The sequence below is a fragment of the Chelonia mydas genome, chromosome 5, assembly GCF_015237465.2.
Source record: "Chelonia mydas isolate rCheMyd1 chromosome 5, rCheMyd1.pri.v2, whole genome shotgun sequence".
Taxonomy (NCBI): domain Eukaryota; kingdom Metazoa; phylum Chordata; order Testudines; family Cheloniidae; genus Chelonia; species Chelonia mydas.
In genome coordinates, this window is record NC_051245.2 from 115,421,882 (window position 1) to 115,441,336 (window position 19,455).

The window sequence follows — 19,455 nt, forward strand, 5'->3', positions numbered from 1 at the left end:
CGAACCAGTGCTGGTGAGGCCACACTGGGGGGATCATGATAACCTGAGCCCTGTCTCTCTTGATCTTTGCCGGGCCCTTGGTGTGGAGTGGAATCAGAGGGAACGCGTACATCAGGCTCTCCAACCATGACAGGAGGAAGGCATTAGAGAGGGAGTCCTTGCCCAGACCTTGCTGAGAACAAAACCAATGGCATTTTCTGTTTTGCCTGGTGGCGAACAGGTCCACTTGGGGAGTTCCGCAGCTCTGGAAGACCATGCAGGCTACTTTCCAGTGGAATGACTACTCGTGGGGAGAGGAGAATGCCCTGATGAGGTGATCCGCTAGCTTGTTTTTGACACCAGGGAGGTGACAAGCCTCCACGTGGATCTTGTGGTCGATTCAGAAGTTCCAGAGCAGAGTGCTTCTTGGCAGAGAGCTGACGAGTGTGCTCCCCCTTGTCTGTTGATGTAGAACATTGAGGCTGTGTTTTCCATCAGGACTCTCACCACCTTTCCCAACAGGTGAGGTGGGAAGACCCTGCATGCCAGGAGGACCGCTCTGAGTTCTTTGACATTTATGCGGAGTGCCATCTCCTCTGGGGACCACGCACCTTGGGTGTGGAGATCTCTGAGGTCTGCACCCCAGCCAAGGTCCAAGTCATCTGACACCAACTCGATGGCATGAGGGGGGTCCACCATCACAGCGAGGTGAGTACTGCTGGGGGGATGGTCACAATCTTTTCCAAGAGATCACTGGACTGGGAATAGCCAGTCGTCAGCCATTGCTTCAGGGGCCGCATCTGGAGCCTGGCATGACAGACAACGTGTGTCCAAGCTGCCATGTGGCCCAGCAGACGCAGGCAGACCCTGACTGTAGTCAGGGGGAACAGGGGCATCTCCGCAATAAGGTCTGTCAATGCCCAAAACCTTTAGGTCGAGGGCAGCATACCAGCCTCCTGGATCCAGGGAAGGGATGATAGAGGCCAAGGAGACCATGCGGAAGTTCAGCTTCTTTAGGTACTTGTTGAGGTCTTGCAGTCCAGAATGGGATGTAGACTGTCCTTGGCCTTTGGGATTAAAAAGTATTGGGAATAACACCCCCATTCCTGTACTCTAAAGGAACTTCCTCCACCACCCCCAGCTGCAGCAATCCTCGAGGAGGGCACGACGGCAGACAGAGAGGCTGTCCAGGCGGCTTCAGATGCAGGAGACTCTCGTGAGAAGGGTCCCTGAAGAGGGATGAGGAAGGAGGATGGGTGGCGGGGAGTAGAAAGAAACTGGAGGGTATAGCCCTGCGTCACTGTGTTCAGGACCCATCAGTCTGAGGTTATCGTGGTCCATGCAGGGAGGAAAAAGGAAAGGTGGTTCGGAAAAACAGGGAAGATGGATCCGGGGAATAGTCTGGTAGGTCGCTTGGCCCCTTGCTTATTTCGGGTGGAGCCCAATTTAGCAGGGGGTGGAGGAGGGTGGCTTGGGCGGCTCTTGTAGCCGTTGGCCTTCTTGTGAGGTCCTACTGAGGCTGGCTCCCTTGTCCCTCACGCTGCTGCGGTTTGAACATCTTAGGTGCCAGGCCTGGGACGTACAGCCTCAGCGTTTTCAGGGTGGTATGGGAGTCCTTTAACCCATTCAGCTTGGTATCAGTCTGTTCTGCACATTGGGCCTGGCTGTCGAAGGGAAGGTCCTGCATCGACTGCTGAGCCTTGGTGGACAAGCCAGAGAGAAGTGGCCCGGAATCTCACGTCATTGAGGTGGTCGAGGCCATAGTGTGGGCTACAGAGTCTGCTGTGTCTGAAGCCACCTGGAGAGCCTCTCTGACTGCTGTCGTGCCCTCCTCAAAGATTGCCTGGAATTCCTTTCTGGACCCTTTGGGGAGCAAAGCCTCAAACTTGCCCATGGCCTGCTACATGTTGTAATTATAGCGGCCATGGCGCTGGCCACTGTGCCTGGGGCCATGGGGCAGGTTTTGGTGCTGATGATGTAGGCAGCCCCACAGGCAACGGAGGCTACTCCGCAGTTAGGGAGCCCCACTTGTTGCCGGAGCTGTAGCCGGAGCAGTTGTTACAAGACGACCAGGATCGGGAGGAGAGGCAGCTCTTATCTGACCAGTGCCGGTTGCTGCGCCTGGAGGTAGACCTGTCCGAGAGAGACTAATGTCTTGGTCAGGGCCTCGGTAACAGATGGTGTTCAGTGGATCGGTGTCGGAAACAGATGTCGGAAATCTACACCTTATGCTACCCTACCAGTACCGGGCTGTCAAGCGGGACCGGGAGCTATCACGGGCTGGTTGCTGGGAGGAATGCCACGAACACGGCAATCCCCGTCTTGGAGACTGATGATAGCGGTCCAGTGTTTTCAATCCCTCGATCAGTCCTGGGATCCGTACCGAGCTCTCGGCAATGTGAGGGGTCATTCTCGGTGCTCCTGCCCGGGGGCGCACTCCTCGGTGGGTCTGTGCCAGACTACCGGCGAGGTACACCTCAAATCCTGCTGTCTGTGCTCAAGGTCAAGGGACCAAAGAGGGCTCCACTGAACCCGACTATCTGAGGCTTCGGGGGGGGCGAGCGGTGGCGGGAAGTCCCACGTGATGGGAAACTGTGCTGCTGAGGCAGGGACACACGCGGAGGTCCCATGGCGGGTTCACCCCGAGACCTGGGTACCGCTGGAGCCGGTGTGGGCAGCACCGAAAGCCTCAGGATCGCCTGAGCTGCCTCCAGAGCCTCAGGCATCCACAGCACCTGGAGCTGGCAGAGGCCTGTACAGCTATCTGGAGTCACAGGCAAAACATGGGATGGACTGCGCCACTCGGCTTGAGCCGGGGCCCAATTTCCCGAAGGTGCTGCCCAGCGCGGGTCTTGGCTCACCCTCAGCCTGCTCTTTTCCCTTGCGGGAAGTAGGGGATCTTCCCCTCCCTGTCTTCTTCAGCTTCTTGACCTGAGCCGCAGAGAGGGACTGGGGCCAGCTCATGGACGGCGCTGGAAGAGCACTGCGCACAAATGCCACGACGCTTGGTGCTGAGTCGCACCATTGCTCCAGTGCCGGAGTGACTGCTGACTCCATCAGGAGCGCTTTCAAGCAATTATCCCGCTCCTTTTTTGTCCTGGGTTTGAAGGACTTACAAAGACGACACTCGTTGCTTACGTGCCCCTTGCCCAAGCACCTTAAGCAACTACTATGTGGATCACTGAAGGGCATAGGCCATTTGCAATGATCTCCGGGCTTAAAGCCTGGGGATGGGGTCATGCCCTATCCCCTGGATGAGTCCTGTTCAGGACTAACAAAGAGTTTGAGAACTACTACTAAAATACAGCCATATTACAGGTTTTCAAAGTTCGCAAGAACAGAGAGCGAAACAATGCTAGCTGAAGCAGCAGACATTCCAGCACCATCACTGGTGGCAAGAAGAAACTGAGGGTGGGGGGAGCCGGCGGCATCCCTTATACCATGCCCTGTGGGTGCCACTCCAGAGGGCACCAAAGCTGGTCCCCTACAGATACTGCTGAGGGAAAAACATCTGGCACTGGTGCATGTGGCCAGCACACACACCTAACATGGAATGGACATGAGCAAGCACTCGAAGAACTATTGTTTCAGTTTTGGTGTGCGTGGATTCATCCCTCCTCTAACCGGAGTTCCATTTTGAGTTTTGAAGCACATTAATCCAAAAAGAAACACATTGTCCCAACTGCCAAGTTTTTGACTGGTTCCATATGAAGCCATTAATTGTCTCAATCTCACAACCCAGACCAGGCTCAGAATTCAAAATTTGGCCCAGGTTCACAGACAAAGCCCAAATGAAACAAAACACTAGCCTGAACCTGCACTTTTCCTGAGGTTGGAAAACATTCAGTTACCTTTTCTGCTATATATTTGCATGTAATTGTGTCATTATAATCACTCGGTGGCAAAATTATGTCCTTGATTTCCTCTGGTAAATCTTGTTTACATGGGGCCACGTTCAGTGGAGCTGCGTATTGCCAAGCAGTCATTAACTGGATTTTGGTTGTTAATTCTTTTAGACATTGCCTCAGGAAAACATCCCTATTGCAGACATCATGTAAGCATGTACTTTACTGTAAGCATATACTTAACTACCATTAAAATAAATGCCACATGATTAACCACTGTCCTGAATAGGAAAGGAGTTAAGAATGTATTCAAGTGCTTTCCTGAACTGCGATCTTAATGGATAGAATACAACTTTTAATGCAATTTCGGTCTCGCCAGTTATTCTTCCAGAGAAATATTTTTTTCATTCTGCAGGAGGAGCAAATACAGTGGTTGGTCACAGTTTCAAGAGCTGAATAACTGCACATAACTGTGGAAACTAAAACTGACCAATCATTGCATTTGCTCCTCCTGCAAAAGGAAATTCTGCAGACGGACTAACTTTTGTAAAGGCTGATCAGAGAGGAAGGACAGTTCTGTGATTAGCGCACTCCATTGGGACTCAGTAGATTTGGGGTTGATTCCTGGCTCTGCCAGACATCCTGTGTGACTTTGGGCAGGTCACTTGGGCTCACTTTACTTTAGTTCCCCCGTCTGTAAAATGGGGATAATCAAAATACTTCCTTTCTCCCATACTTTGTCTGTTGTGCTTACATAGACTGTAAGCTATTCAAAGCAGGGATTGTCTGTTACAATGTGTTTATACAGCACCTCACAGATCTCATGTGTGGCTCCAGAAGCTACTAAAAGCAAATATATTTATAATGATAATAATTAAAGATGAATTTCCTTTAATCGGTGCTAAATATACAGCCCTTTGGTTTCAAGAAGGCAAGTGTCGGCGAAGAACAGCATAAAATATAATTATCACCAACATTTTGAGAGCCATGTAATCCCCTTCTGCCACAAAACCCGCAGAAGGGGATTCTGAGCAAGCAAATCTCTGCAAAGGCTATTCTGTCTTAGGGACATGGCAAGGTGAGGGTCTGATATCTTGCTCCTATGTAAAATCAATCAGCTTTGCCTTTAACTTCAGCAGTAGCTGGATGGGGCCCTCCATTTCAAAGGCTCAAAGTTTCAGCAGGAAGTGTCCTAGTAATCCAATCCCAGCACCGATGTAATTGAATCTTACCCTACAACCTGAATGTATTTAGGCCAGTTTTAGCATGTAGAATGATTATGGATAATTGCTTCAGGTTCAACGTATTTCAGCATTTGACCAGCCTTTGCCTGACTGAACTTTTAGCAACAACAACAGTTTTAAACTATTGTTACTGGAACACAGCTGGATTTTTGCAAATGCATGAGGATAGGACACTAAAAGCCTTCCCTTCTCTTGCTCCCCCATGGAGCCCACACAATCACAGTCCTGCTGCTATGTATTTACCTACCTTTCTAGGCCCTTATATGTGCTCTGCTGAGCGCAGAGACCATTCTCTTCTAGCATTTCTGGCTCTCAAGCCACCCTACATAGGTCAAGATAGAACTGTGCCATAGAGCCATCCCTCCACTGCACAAGCCAGTGGAACTAGAAATATGCATGGGAGCATATGTTATACCCAAAAAGGGATATAGCAGCATAATGCTTGAGCTGAGCACAGGTACACAGTGTCTCCTGGTGCTCCCATTAGGGTGGTGCAGCTCCACACTGCCCATAGAGGCTGCAGCTAAAAGTACTATCTAGTTCTTAATGCCCTCTTCCTTCCTTTCCTGGTTGCCTGATTTCCTAGGGACCCCATCCGCTGGGGAGCGAATACTTTTTACACAGAATCTCAGAGCAATTTTTGCCACTGCTGAAATCTTTAAGAGATGTAGATGGCAATTAATCTACAGCTAGGAAGTAATTGCACCATAATGCAGTAATTGAGCAATTTGAAGCAGGAACAGAATTGATGAACTACTTAGCAACAATTTGTGTTCTCTTTCTCTCTTGTATAACTAACCCAAATGCAAAGCGTGAGGGGAGAAAAAATCTGAGTTAAATTCTTAAATTCTCTTTAGAGCAAATTTCAGATTAATCTGAAATATAACTACACAATACAATTTGCATAAGCACAGCACTTTACTAAATCTCATAATCTCTTCCCTCTCAATGGGTTGCTACTGCAGAATAAGTCATGGACTTGATGTACTATATTTTGGTATTTGATCATAGGGAAAAGGAGGAACAAGGAGAGATTAATAATGAATTTTAATTCCCGATTATATCAAAAACAAAACAACCCCAAATCATCTAGCTAACCTTTCCTTACGCTGGTGGCTGCTAGTTAATAAAGTTTTAGGATCAGGAGGTCTCTCCTTCAGCATATAAAGTTTCTTCATTGTCCTTTATTCCATTTGTGCTACTCCTGTTGATAGAAGTTGGCATATAGCTCTCAGCACAATATAATTACAGAGGTGATGACTGGATCAGCAACGGATGCACTTACTGATCCTGAAGGGAGCTGAGTGGCTTGTATCCCATTGAAGTTAGAGGATTGGTCCTGCTTTGAGCAGGGGGTTGGACTAGATGACCTTCTGAGGTCTCTTCCAACCCTGATATTCTATGATTAGTCACCGAATCAGGCCCTGTGTGAGAGCAGGATGCATAAACACACACTGAATGTGGGTCACATTAGCAAGCAATCTTCCTTTTCTCTTACTCTTCTCACTATCAGTTCATTAAAGTGGACTGGACTGATTACTACTGCTGCTGCGGGCTTTCTTTCAGGTAGAGGGACATTCTGCTTCCTTCTAGAGTTGATTGAAATTATTATTATTGTTTTTCCCTGTGGAAGAATATTTTTGGTAGAAATCCAAATACTAAAATATTCTGGAGAAAAACTAAATCATTTTGATTTGACAATGTTGCCAAGGTGCCTCATGGGAGTTGTAATTTGGGTACTTCATGTTCCCATCTCCTCCAGGCTCCCACGTTGGACTACATCTCCCAGGATGCACTATCGTCTGCCATAGTGGGGCATCATGAGTGTCCCTGGGCCTGGTACACCATGGAACATGAAGTCTGGCTGAGGAGCCCAGCCCATAGAGAATGGGGACATGAGGCAAATGAACTACAACTCCCATGAGGCACCTTGGCAACATTGCTAAATCAAAATATTTTGGGATTTGAGCATTCATTTTTTTCTGCAGAAAGCAGACACCTTTCATGAAAAAAATGTGTTTAAACGAAAACCCGATTTTCCACTGAAATACAGTTTTAATGGAATTTTTTTTGACTATCCCTACTATCTTTACTATCGACATTATAAAAACCTTCCTGTGTTTGGGTTTCTAAAACACCTTGAGAAACATGTTCCTATGTTGTTTTAAAAGGGAGCATGAATCTAGAAACATCTAAATGACATGATTTCTAATTACTCAAGAGACAGCTTAAACAGTTTGAACCTTTGCTGATTTCTATAACTGTAAGAGAAATAAAAATGAATTTGTGGACTTTTTTTAAGTAGGTAAACACTAGGCAGAATCCTCTGCTGGTATAAATTAGTGCAGCTGCATTGACTTTACTGGAGCTATGCCAATTAGTACTAGCTGAAGATTTCACCCTGAAAATCCTGTGGTGCTCTGCACAGAACTAAAGGTGTTAATTCTAATGTGTAGGTCACAATGCAACACAAGTAATTCTCTCTTTTAGAATTCCCCTACAGTTTCAATGGGAGAAGGTATTATTTTTTATTTCCAAATTTAAACTGTTGGCCAGGTTTGCTGTACTGGAACTATAAATCAGCACAGGTTGCTCTGAGAGACTAAGGAACTTTAGGGAACCTTTGGATAAATATAGTCCACGTTTCAAATCTGTAATGAAACCAGTGTTTCCTACCAAAAGTGATAAATCATGAGTGAAACCCTCCCAAAATCATGAGAGTTTTTTTAAAAAAAAAGACAAAATTTTGGATTGTTTTTATATGTCTTCTGGGTTTTACGCCTTTGGGGTTCATGTTTCAAGTTTCCCTGAAAATATGAGGGCTAGGAACTTACTTGTTTTAAATGAAAGCTGAGATTTTAAAGTAATCACCTGATTCCAGCAGTTGGGGCTTTAAGGAAACCATACAAATATTGCAACCACACAAATAAAACCACAAGAGCTATCAACACCACCAAACTTGAACCTTGGTTTTCACAGAGCACTGTTAAAGCCTTTTTCTGATTGATTTTTAACTAAATTCAAGTCTTAATGCAGATATAGTAAAAATCTTCTCCGTTATTTACTATCATGAAATGTTGCTGTATGTTGTTAAATCTAAATATTGATATTTCAAATGTATCGATTTTTTTTTACTCCTTGGCCCCTCCTCCCAAAATGCATGTATTCCAGTTGAAAATTAGGAATTTCTAAGTTGTTTTATGATCTGGGGTCACTTTCAACACACTGCAATGAAATGCAAAAACTTCATATTTCAGAATTCCATGTGGATTATAAATATTTTGCACTGCCTTAGTGGGTACCTGCTGTACTAGATATTTTCATCCTTCCTTACACCCTCATCTGAAGAGGGCAAGCAAGCAAATAGGTGCCTCTGAGACACCAGAGAGAAAAGGTGGTGGAAAGTCCCCACCAGAATCTTATACCAAGAACGTAAAGAAAGATCTAAGAACATTCAGGGTTAAGGTGTGCAGTGGAGTGGGTGATGGAAGTGGGACTGAGTCCCATGTCATGAAAAACCTTTGCATTGAGAATGTGTCTGTGACAAGCTGAACGATGTATGAAGTCTTAAACATAGAACCTTATCCTTTCCACTTCACTACGACAATCCACAGCAGTGAGAACTACCAGTCAGGATAATCCGCTGGCGGGCCATGAGACAGTTTGTCTACATTGACCATCTGCAGGCACGGCCACCCGCAGCAACCAGTGGCCACGGTTCACTGTTGCTGCGGCCCATGCCACTTCCTGCGGCTCCCATTGGCTGCGGGCGGCCATGCCTGTTGATGGTCAATGTAGACAAACTGTCTCGCGGCCCACCAGTGGATTACCCTGATGGGCTGCAGGTTGCCCACCACTGGTCTAACGGATTACTAGTTATTGCAGAGGACATAATAATGTTTCAAATCCTTTGACACAACAAGAGCAAGGCAAATAGTAAATAATAGTATGTTTGATTGGAGGGCTGTTAACCCATGCTTTTGACTACATAATAGTGTAGAACAAGCAAACAAAGCCAGCTAAAGTGCTTCTTTTGTATTCTTGTTTAAAATCTTGGCACTGCAAGAACTTTTAAAAATCATGTTTTTTTTTTCATCATGTAAATCTGTTAGGGGAATGCAATTTATAGCCAGGTCACATCTCAGTCCTATCCTTTTGCCACCAATGACATTTTGAAAGAAATTGTAAATGAAGCCTGGAAATCAAATAGCATCACTCTAATAAAGAGCTCCCTGTACTTTCCAGACTGCACTGAAACACTGGAATTGTCAATGGCTGTTTACTGATTTGCCAAATGAAGTTGATAGAATATTTCTATGTTCTGATAAATTCAGGGCACACCCTTGCTCATCCAATGAAATGCATGAGGCCACTATAAAAAGCTTTGCAGGATCAGTGTGCAATAGTGGCCAAATACAACCTTAAGAAAAAAAGATTGAAGCCAAGCTATGAAATCTTGGTGGGATAATTTGTAATGATAGCTTGGGCCCCAATCGTACAATCTGACTGGTATAAGTATCATCACTACAGCTCAGTGAATAATAGATTTTTTGGTTTGCTGACAATTTTGAAAAAAAAATAAAATAAAATAAAATAAAATAGTTGCAGGTTGAACCAAAACCAAAACTTTTTCAGAATTTTCAGTGAATTGAATTTTTTTTTAAATCATTTGAATTCAGCATTTTGGTTGAAGATTTCATAAAATCCAAAAAAGTCATTTAAAAATCATTTTTGATCATTTTAAAAGTGATTTTAACTTTTACAAAATTATATTAAAGGAAATTTGAAACAAAATTTGTTTTGAACTGAAAAATCAAAATGACATTTGGACTTTTTTTTTTTTAACATGAGCAATTTAGCAAATCTGACACAACTTTGTGAGAAAAGGTGAATGAAGTAATGTTTTTTTATAGGACCAGCTTCTGTTGGTGAGACAGACAAGTTTTCGAGCTTATGCAGAGCTCTTCTTCATGTCTGGGAAACATACTCAGAGTGTCACATTTCAATGTTGCTCAGTCTGCACTTTTTACCAAAAAAAGTTTTGGCTGAAATTTCATCCAGCATTAATCTGCACCTGTAATAATGATTCCATACAATAAATAATCTGCCTTTAGTTCTACCTCTGCAACATGTTTTCTAACACAATACAGACAATACAATAGCAAACATGAGTAGTACACTGACAGAATCTGACCCGATGTGAGCAAAATGTATTGACCTAATGGTGAATCATTCTTGGTTTGTAGACCATTTGTACCTTTTGATTTACCACATTAGATAACTAGACCCATTAAAATCAACTGAATGAAATCAGTGAATTATTTCTTCAGTAATGTATTACTGAGTGAGAACAAAGGTGGAAGAATTGCTACCTAAAAGAGTCAGAATATGAGTGCCCCTCATCATATTGGTGATCAATTATTCACATAAGTAATCCTATTGACTTCAACGGGACTACTTCAAGGAATAAGGTATTAGTCAGGGAGATATCACAATCCGGTCCTATGTAATTGCTATCCTTCTCAGATACCTATGTTATATCAATATCCTCTTTCTCTAGGATCCTTGCTGAAGATGCATTAATTAATGAACTTAACCACCTATAGTTTTCTTTAATCAGCTACACTTTTGCCACAACTCAGCAGCAACTTTGTCACTGTGCTACTAGGGTGGCAATGCAGCCACTCAATCATTGATCAATGTCCAGGAATTCATTGATCTGCTTTCAGTGAAATACCGATGAAGGCTGTTCGGAACGCATGCCAGAGACCACCTGAATATTTATGTATGTTTCTAATGACACCTCCAGAACCTCTCAGAGATCCAAGTACAGCAGAGTTTGCCTTGCCTCAACAGCATTCCTTACATTCTCTACACTCACTCGCAGCTGAGCGACTTACACAAGCCATCTTTTCTTGAAAAGACAGAACATTTCTGGGAGCTCATATTCAAATATCAGATTTGAATTTTGTACTTGTGACTGACAAACAAATCCCAGCTCCATTTTAATTAAAGCACTGTGAGGACTGGCCTTAAGAATAAACAGCATAGGGCTCCTGTGGTCCTGCACTGAGGTGAGAGAGAACAGGCCAGCCTATCCATTCCCTTTGGCAGCTGGCGTAGAAGCAGGGAGAGCACAGTGCCAAGTTTCCTCCTCCAGTAATGATCTAGCATACATCACCTTACTTGATGGCCCAGGGAATAAAAGGGAGAAATGCCATCTTTACTCACCAAGCTTTTCCTGTGACTCTGGCTGTGGTGGGCAGAGACAGGGCCATTCACCTATTATTCTCTGCTGCAGACAAGTGGTCAATAATGGTGGTCAACTGTAATTTTGGTTCCTGTCCTGAAAAACTGGATGGTCACTGAGTGAGAAAGTAATTCTTGTACCTATGAAAGCAGATTTTTTTTATGGAAGCATCCTATAGAATTCAAAAGGGATTAAACTGAGAGGGTGCTATAGAGATATCATAGGAGTCTACAGACATTATAAAATTTAATATCCAACCATATCCTTTCACTAGGTTTTTAGACTAATTCTAGACCAGTGCTATAATTATTTATTTAATCCTATAGGATAGCTCAAAGCAATCGATACAAAGATTATCAGTTTCTATTAAATTTTGTAGGATATGTACCTAAGTCTAGCATTCAGTCTCTTTGGGCTGGAAGGCTTTTGAATAATCCATTTTAATTTATCCTACTGAGAGTGACAGAAGGGGCTTCAATACTGATGCCAGCATAATGGGCGACCACAGCAAATTCAAAATTGCTTTCATTAGTCTCTGTGCATATCCTTGTTTTTAAAGGAGCTCCAGAACACAAGTCAACAAAATCTAAACTTGCAGGGGATCTGAAACAACTTCATAAGGAAGAATAAATAGCCTGAGTTGGCATATACCACACAGGGAAAAAGAAAAACCATGTTCAGAATGATATCCCGATCCTGTGATTTCATTCCAAGTATTTCATCACTCATTTGAACAACTCTGCCATCTTCTGCTCTTGTAGCAGCTTAAGTTCCACATGCTCATCATATAAATTTCTAGTCCGCTTCTTAAACATAAACCTTCTGGGGCATATTTAGGGCTGCATTTGAAAAACAGATCTATTTCCTGAACATGAGCAAGCACTTAGGTCATGCAGGGACATGTTCATTCAAAGTCATAACCATTGAGGGATCACCCTCATAAGGTTGGGTGGTTCATTTTACATTCACTTGTATAGAGTGATTTTTTTGAAACTTATTTCCCTCCTTCTTTATGATTCTTCAAAACCCTTATGATTTCCAACTTGAGACAGAATCCTCCATGTATTTCATGTGTCAAATGCTGGGCAATAACATGAGAGGACTACATTCATGTTAAAGTAAACTGTCTCTAACTGTTCACAGAGCAGGTCCAACTGACATCATGACATCTCCTCCAAAATCTTCCCTCTTGCAATCCATGATCATCCCTCCAGGTTCCATGGAAGCTGTGAAACCAGTGGCAAGTCACAGGGCGGGTGGGTAAAGGAGATATTTGAGGGCTGTAAAATGGGATGGGGCCATGGCAGTGTTGTAATAGAACTGGGTGAATAACCAATTATTTGGTTTACTGGCAATTTTGAAAAGTCAAATAAAATTTATTTTGATTTTGCAAATTTTTTTAAATTATAATGAAATTAATGGAAATGTCAAAATGAAAAGTCATTTTGAACTGAAAAATCAAAACATTTAGTATAGGAAATATCAAAATACTGTGTTTTAATTTTCTGGGGAAATTTTTAGGTTTTTATTTCCTCTGAAGTGAAACAGTTCAATGAAATCAATATGAACTCACAAAACATTTCGGTGTCACCGAATATGCATTTTTCAGGAAAAAATCATTTAGTCAGAAAAATTTGCCCAGCTGTAGTTGGGAGGCAAAATGGGCAGTGCAGGGAACTTCACAGAACTCTAAAATGGGTGACATTTGGCTTGGCGATTGGGAGAAGATTCACATCCATTCTAGTTGTTCCTGCACCCTCTAACCACCTCCAAATTCAAGCATCTGCTGAAGAAGTTGCTCCAGCTTTGGTCTACGTTTATGAGACACCAGGACAGGAAGCCATGTGGTGGCAAGAGAAAGACATTGGGGCACATGCTCCCTCTCTGAATTTCCCCATGAAAAGCAAACACCTTCTTTGCTTCACAACTGATATTTTATAATTCCATTAGCCTCAGAAGCTACTGTGTATGCTTTGGTCTGTTTATATATTTGTGTTTTAAGCCCAACTGGGTTCCACGGAGATTTCTTGCAACATTATCTATTGAAATGGTTTGCAGTCTATTTACTTACTCATCCAGACATCCTTGTGTGAGCGGAGGGAGGCAGTGAAAGGTGGGAGGGGACGACAAGCCTGGGGCAAACATACATAAGAAATAACTACTCCTCACTTAAGTACGAACAGTGCTCACATTGCCACAGAGTACAGCATGCCTATGTGCTCCTGAATCATAAAACTGCCAAGATATTAACTGTTTCACAGAAAGACGTGATCTAGAAACTTGAGAAGTAAAGCTTGCAATCTGTCCAAGTAACCAGTGCTAATTTGCAGCTGAGGTTTGGCAATCAGGAGAAAGCGTCAGAAAGACTGTCTGCTATTTAATCCTATAGTATGAACACTTTATTCATTGAATCCGTTATGAATCTGAGGCCGCAAAAACCCTCCGCTTGAGAGTATTTCTCTCTACCGAAACATCCCTCCAAAAAAGCCTTGTTTTCCCACTTTTAGTGCCAGTGCAGTTGCAATCTTGTGGGTCAGATGAGAAATGGGGATGTTGAGCATATAAATGAATAAAATATGAATTCCATGACATGAGACGAGATGACACATTGCAGTTCCCAAAAGCAATATAAACCCACTGACACCAAATCCACCATCTCAGTTCTGAGAATTGGCCCAATTTAACAAATGGATTTCTGCCTACACTTGTTAGGCACATACAGATGGAGGGAACTAGGTAATCTGTAGCTGAATGTGCCAGATATGGGCTGACTTTTTATTGATTCGAACGGCAGCACAGAAGGTGGAGGAATCCTAGAGGACCAACAGCATAAGAATTAATAGGATGGGTAATCCAAGGGGTTAAGAGTTTGAGCAATCCCATTGAAGTTAACCACTTCAACAGGCCTTGGATCAGTCTCTGAATGGGAACTGCTTTCAAGGTTCTCTCTCTCGCTCTAGGATATTCAAGTCGATATCAGTTATACTACTAAATTATTGCTGCAGATATCCTTATATAAGTATAATTATTTTTAATTACTTATCATTTATATTGCCATCATGCCAGATAACCTATGCAAGATTAAGGCCCCACTGTGCACTCCTAAGCATTGTCCTAACATACACAAAGACAGCCCCTGTGAGGAGGAACTGAGTAATAAAGCTACCAGTCCAGATTATGGGCATCATATTCTGAGAAAAAAAGGTAGAAAGGGTCAGATTTATGAAGGTATTTAGGTGCCTAAATATGCAGATGATGGAATTTACAAAAGTGCCTAAGTGAGTTAGGTGCCTAACTCCCATGACTTTCAAGGAAGCACTCTTATTTTTCTGAAGTATTTGATACTGGTTGCTGATGAAGACAGTATACTAGACTAGATTAACCCCGGGTCTAATCCAGTATGGCATTTCCTATGTTCTTATAGTTCTCTCCCTTTGAAATTTGAAAAGGGCCTAAATGACTTCAGAGCCCAAGTCCCTTTGACTTTCATGGAGATTTTGGCTCCTTAGAGTCGAAGCCACTTTTAGATATGGGACTTGGGCTCCTAAATTATTTTAGTATTCTGGCAAATTTTACTCTATATCTTAATTTGACTGGTAGGTAAACAGATACATGAAGAAGTTAAATGAGTTGCTCAAAGTCACATAGCAAGTCTGTGGCAGAGAAGGCAATAAAACCCAGAAGTCCTGATTCACAACCCTTCTGGTCTAACCATTGGACAACATTGTCCCTAGGACCGAAACGTCATTAATAGCTTTCAGCCTGAGGAAACACTGAACTAAAAATTAAGGGTCACAGAGCAAGAGAGAGGAGATTAATATTTTATCACCAGCAAGTTGCATCTACAGGGGATAAAGAGATACCCACAAACCAGCTGACTCAGCAAATACGACATCTACTGAAATAGCATTTCCAGTGCTGTAATGTCAGTTCTAGAGCTATCATCTTCTGAAAGTGACCCTGCTCAGAATTATACATAAAAGAAGCACTGCTCACAAGCAGAGAGAGATGAAGGTATCAAAATATTCCAGACATCTCCCAAGATCTATTATATGCCATCTGGAAGCTGTTTGTTTAAAATCTTGTATATCTCATACAAAAGCAAAATAATTCCTTTTTAAAAATTGTTATTCTCTTACAGTCTTTAACCTCTGTTTGCAACTGTCAAAAAAGGTTAGCTCTCTTCTCTCTTTGAGAAGGAAACACTGGGGAACATTCTATCAGCATTTGCAATTCAAAGAGCACTAGATTTCACCTGACATTCTCTTGAGATGGAGGGAATATGGCCATATTAACCAGGCAAATCAAATACAGCAGAAACAGTTGTTGCATTAACCCTCAGAGCAAATAAAATCCCATTTTCCAGCAAAGGACTCCGTATTTCTCTGACCCAGTCTAAGTCCCTAGAACTTTTCCTTGTGTGTTCATAAAAGTTATGAGACACATGCATTGGCTTCCAGTTTTTAGTAGGAATAATAACTGTTATTGACAGAGTTTGGTGAAATATTTATTATGAAAAGTTTCTTTGACAAAATGTCCCCGGTTTTGAGTTTGCAAAAAATGAGTGAAATAGCCACATTTTTTTGCAATTTTTTCACATTAATTAAAAATATAGAGAGAATTGCATAGTTTTTTTCAGTATTAGCATGACTGGAAGTTTTCATATATTTCAAAATATCATCTGGAAATTGATTTTCAGAAGGACACATAATATGGTAGGTAGATGGCTATTTTTGTGGTTTCATGCAGCAAAGACAGACCTTTATACAGCACTTTAGCTGAAAAGGTAAATTATTCAGTCATTTGCATGGCCACATAATCACATTATACCTAGAGGCCTGGATAGAATAGTCTTGCGCACTATACCAATGAAGCATAAAACCAATGCAAGTATCATGGGTGATTCAAGGGAGGTTTAGAATGAGGCCTGAAATGCGGAGCCTGTGAGGTTACAAGCTCTGCATGCTATGTCAGTAAAACTTAAAATTCAGGCCTCAATTCAGGAAAGCACTTAAATGCATACCTACAAATAATCTCATGCTTAAGTGCTTTCCTGAATATGAAGGCTTTCCTGGAATCAAGGACTCCGTGACCCCCTCAGATATGGTTTTGCTATTGAGTGATACACACCTGTAACACCCACTTCTTCCTTTCCCCCTCCCCTGTGCCACAAACCCTCTCCCAAGAACCACACTTAAAGCTTAATGGAAAAGACAGTTCTTAACACTGGTGGGCAGCCATACTGAAAGTTTAAATCAAAATTATAGACTTTACCAGACTAGTTGGTAGAATTTTGAACTCTCATGAGCATCACTGACAAAGTAAGACACTCACAAAGGTTACAGGGTTACGCTGTTCTGTCATATTTTTGGTTGTGTGAGAAGGAAATACAAAATCCCAATGTAAAAAAAAAAAAAGAAAAACCTCGGGAAATACCCAGACACCCCTTGCCTCCCCCCAAAATGGTTATGAAAGAGTTTAAACAAATTAATGCTGTTTCCAACACCATCTTTTATACCCCCACATCCCCTCTCACTTGCACTTAGAGCCAAGACCCCCTCACCTCATCCACTCCACCCAGTCTACATTTCCAAAAAGGACCAAAGACTACGATTATCCCTACAGATACGCTACATACTGCATTTTTACATATCCATTTGCAATGACAGCAGTAGTAGTTATTTTGATGAATAGTTACCTAGCCTGCAGGGTTACAAGGGAAGGGTTACAAGACTCATTCAATGGACTATGAGCCCCCAAAGTAAAACTGCAAACAACAGTTTGCAGCATCTTCTGTCCGCATCTAATATTTTGAAGTGCGGTTAAGCATGGAAAAGTGAATCTGTAAAAGGAGAATCGGGGTTTCCATATTTATTGCACCCCCATTGATTTTCAGTTCAATGTTTGAGTAATTTTGCTTCATTTTATACATTTTAAAAATGTGCTTTTCTACCTGCTAGCCCAAATTCACCCTGTTACCTGAAAGTGCAACTTAGGATCATTGCCAGCGCTTAAGACATTATGCCATTTTATGCCCACATATGCAGGGTGAGGGGGAAAGAAAAAGTGAAAGGAAAATGTGTTAGAGATTTAGGCAAAGTAGAATCTTGAAAGCAAATTTAAACTTGATGCTCAGTGCAATAGGGGGCCAGTGAAATGATGAAAGAGGGGTGAGAGGAGAGGGATCCAGAACATGGTTTAAAGTGACAAATGAGAAAGATCCTTTTGGTAGCAACATTCAGGATAGACTGACAGGGAGGGCAGCACAAGGTTAATATCAAAGAGCTGGGAAGAGAAGATTGCAGTAGTTTAGACCAGTTATAGGTGGGCACCAAAAGCATCTGAGAGGGTTTGATGGTGTATGAGAAATCAGTTGACAGCTCAGTCAAATTCCTACAGGTCAATTTTCTACTTCATAGTTAGCCTTTCAATTGAGGCCAACAAAGGAAAGAGCATGAACGTTGAAATAGCCTATAACCGCTTGAGGTAATAAGTAAAGGTTTGGGTAGAGGCAAATTCAGTGGGTGATGGTGTAGAGGCTAACAAGGCCACTGCTTCTTCTCTAGGTGTGCACCTGCTGTGTGTGTGTGTGTAGAGAACTTCATTTTACAAGTGAGTCAAACTACAAGCTTCATATTCCCATAAAATCACCAAAAGTCACAGATAAATATTTTGTTTTTAAGAATTCAGCCTTTTCCCTTTTTAAGTTTCATAACGGAAAATAAATTCTGCAAAAACAGCTGCTCCTTTCTTGAATTGTTTTGTTTCAAACAGGCCTAGATCTATTATTAAATTAAAGAGAAATGAACTGGAGTGAACCCTTCACAAACAACCAGATATAACTCGTGTGGCTCATTCCACTGTATTTTAGACCCACCCAAAGATGTACATGAGTTATCCTCTTCCTTCCTTGATCAAATTAAAATGCTCCCAGTGCATTGAATAAAAGCTGCCACTTAATGAAACTTACTTACTTAAAAATATATTTGAAAATGTACATGGGGATAAGGAGGAAATGTTTGCTAAATGTACAGAAAAACAATCCCCTCAGCTCTCTGTTTCAATGCCAGCCACGGCTGTTCTGCTGGTCCAGCCAGAAATATTGACTCTTAAAAGACTTGCTTATCACCACGGTTGATAAGCAAGTTGGAAGCAGGAGAGAGGGATACCCAACAAAACCAAACCCGTTTTTTCCAGAGAGCTATTTTTGAAAAGGTGATGAATGACATTCTGTCAAGCTCAAGGTTTTCATAGTAAAACTGTCTAACATGGTTTATATAGGGTTTGATAGATAGCCCACGTCACACGTTAGAAGGGGATAATGCATCTTACCACCCTTGATTAATGTTTCTTTGGTTTGCTCAATCTCTCAGTGAATGGGAGGGGAGGGCTACAGAGAAAATGTGAAATGTTTCCTGAAGGGGTTGCTCAGAACATCTGACTATTAACATGTTGAACAGATTAGGAATTTTCCCCTTTGTGCAAAGGATCCTCATGGGCCAACTCTGCAAAAGGCAGTATCATAAGGATAAGCCTGATACAAGTCATGTAGGGACAGCTTGTGCCTGATTGATATGTGGATATATAAGTGGGGAGGAGAGGGAATCTATCTATATTAGGTACTTGCACGGCCCCCATTACCACAATATCTGAACACCTCAACATTTTTAATGTATTTATCCTCACAACCTCCCTGAGAGGTAGGGCATTTTACAGATTTGACCCATTTTACAGATGACGAACTGAGGTACAGAGAGGATAAGTGACTTGCCCCAGGTCACACAGGAAGTCTGCAGTGGAGCAGAGAGTTGAGCCTGGACCGTTGAGTCCTAGGCTACTGCTCTAACCTCTGGACCACCCTTCCTCTCTTAGTGATATGATACCATGGTCCCTTGCTTGCCCCATGTAAGGCAAACCCAAACTGCAACCCCATAGAGAAGTCAGAGACTAGTCCTTCTCTAATCAGTGCCTTAAAGGGGGCAGGGAAGACATAGATCCACATCCCCATCCTCACTTCTATCACCACACTAGCCAGCAGAGTTGTCTGACCACGTGAGGGTTAGCGAAGTGCATTCAAAAAGGGAAAGCACCACTGAGGGTAGGTTTAGTTTTGGAATCCTGCTGCCAGATATGGGTT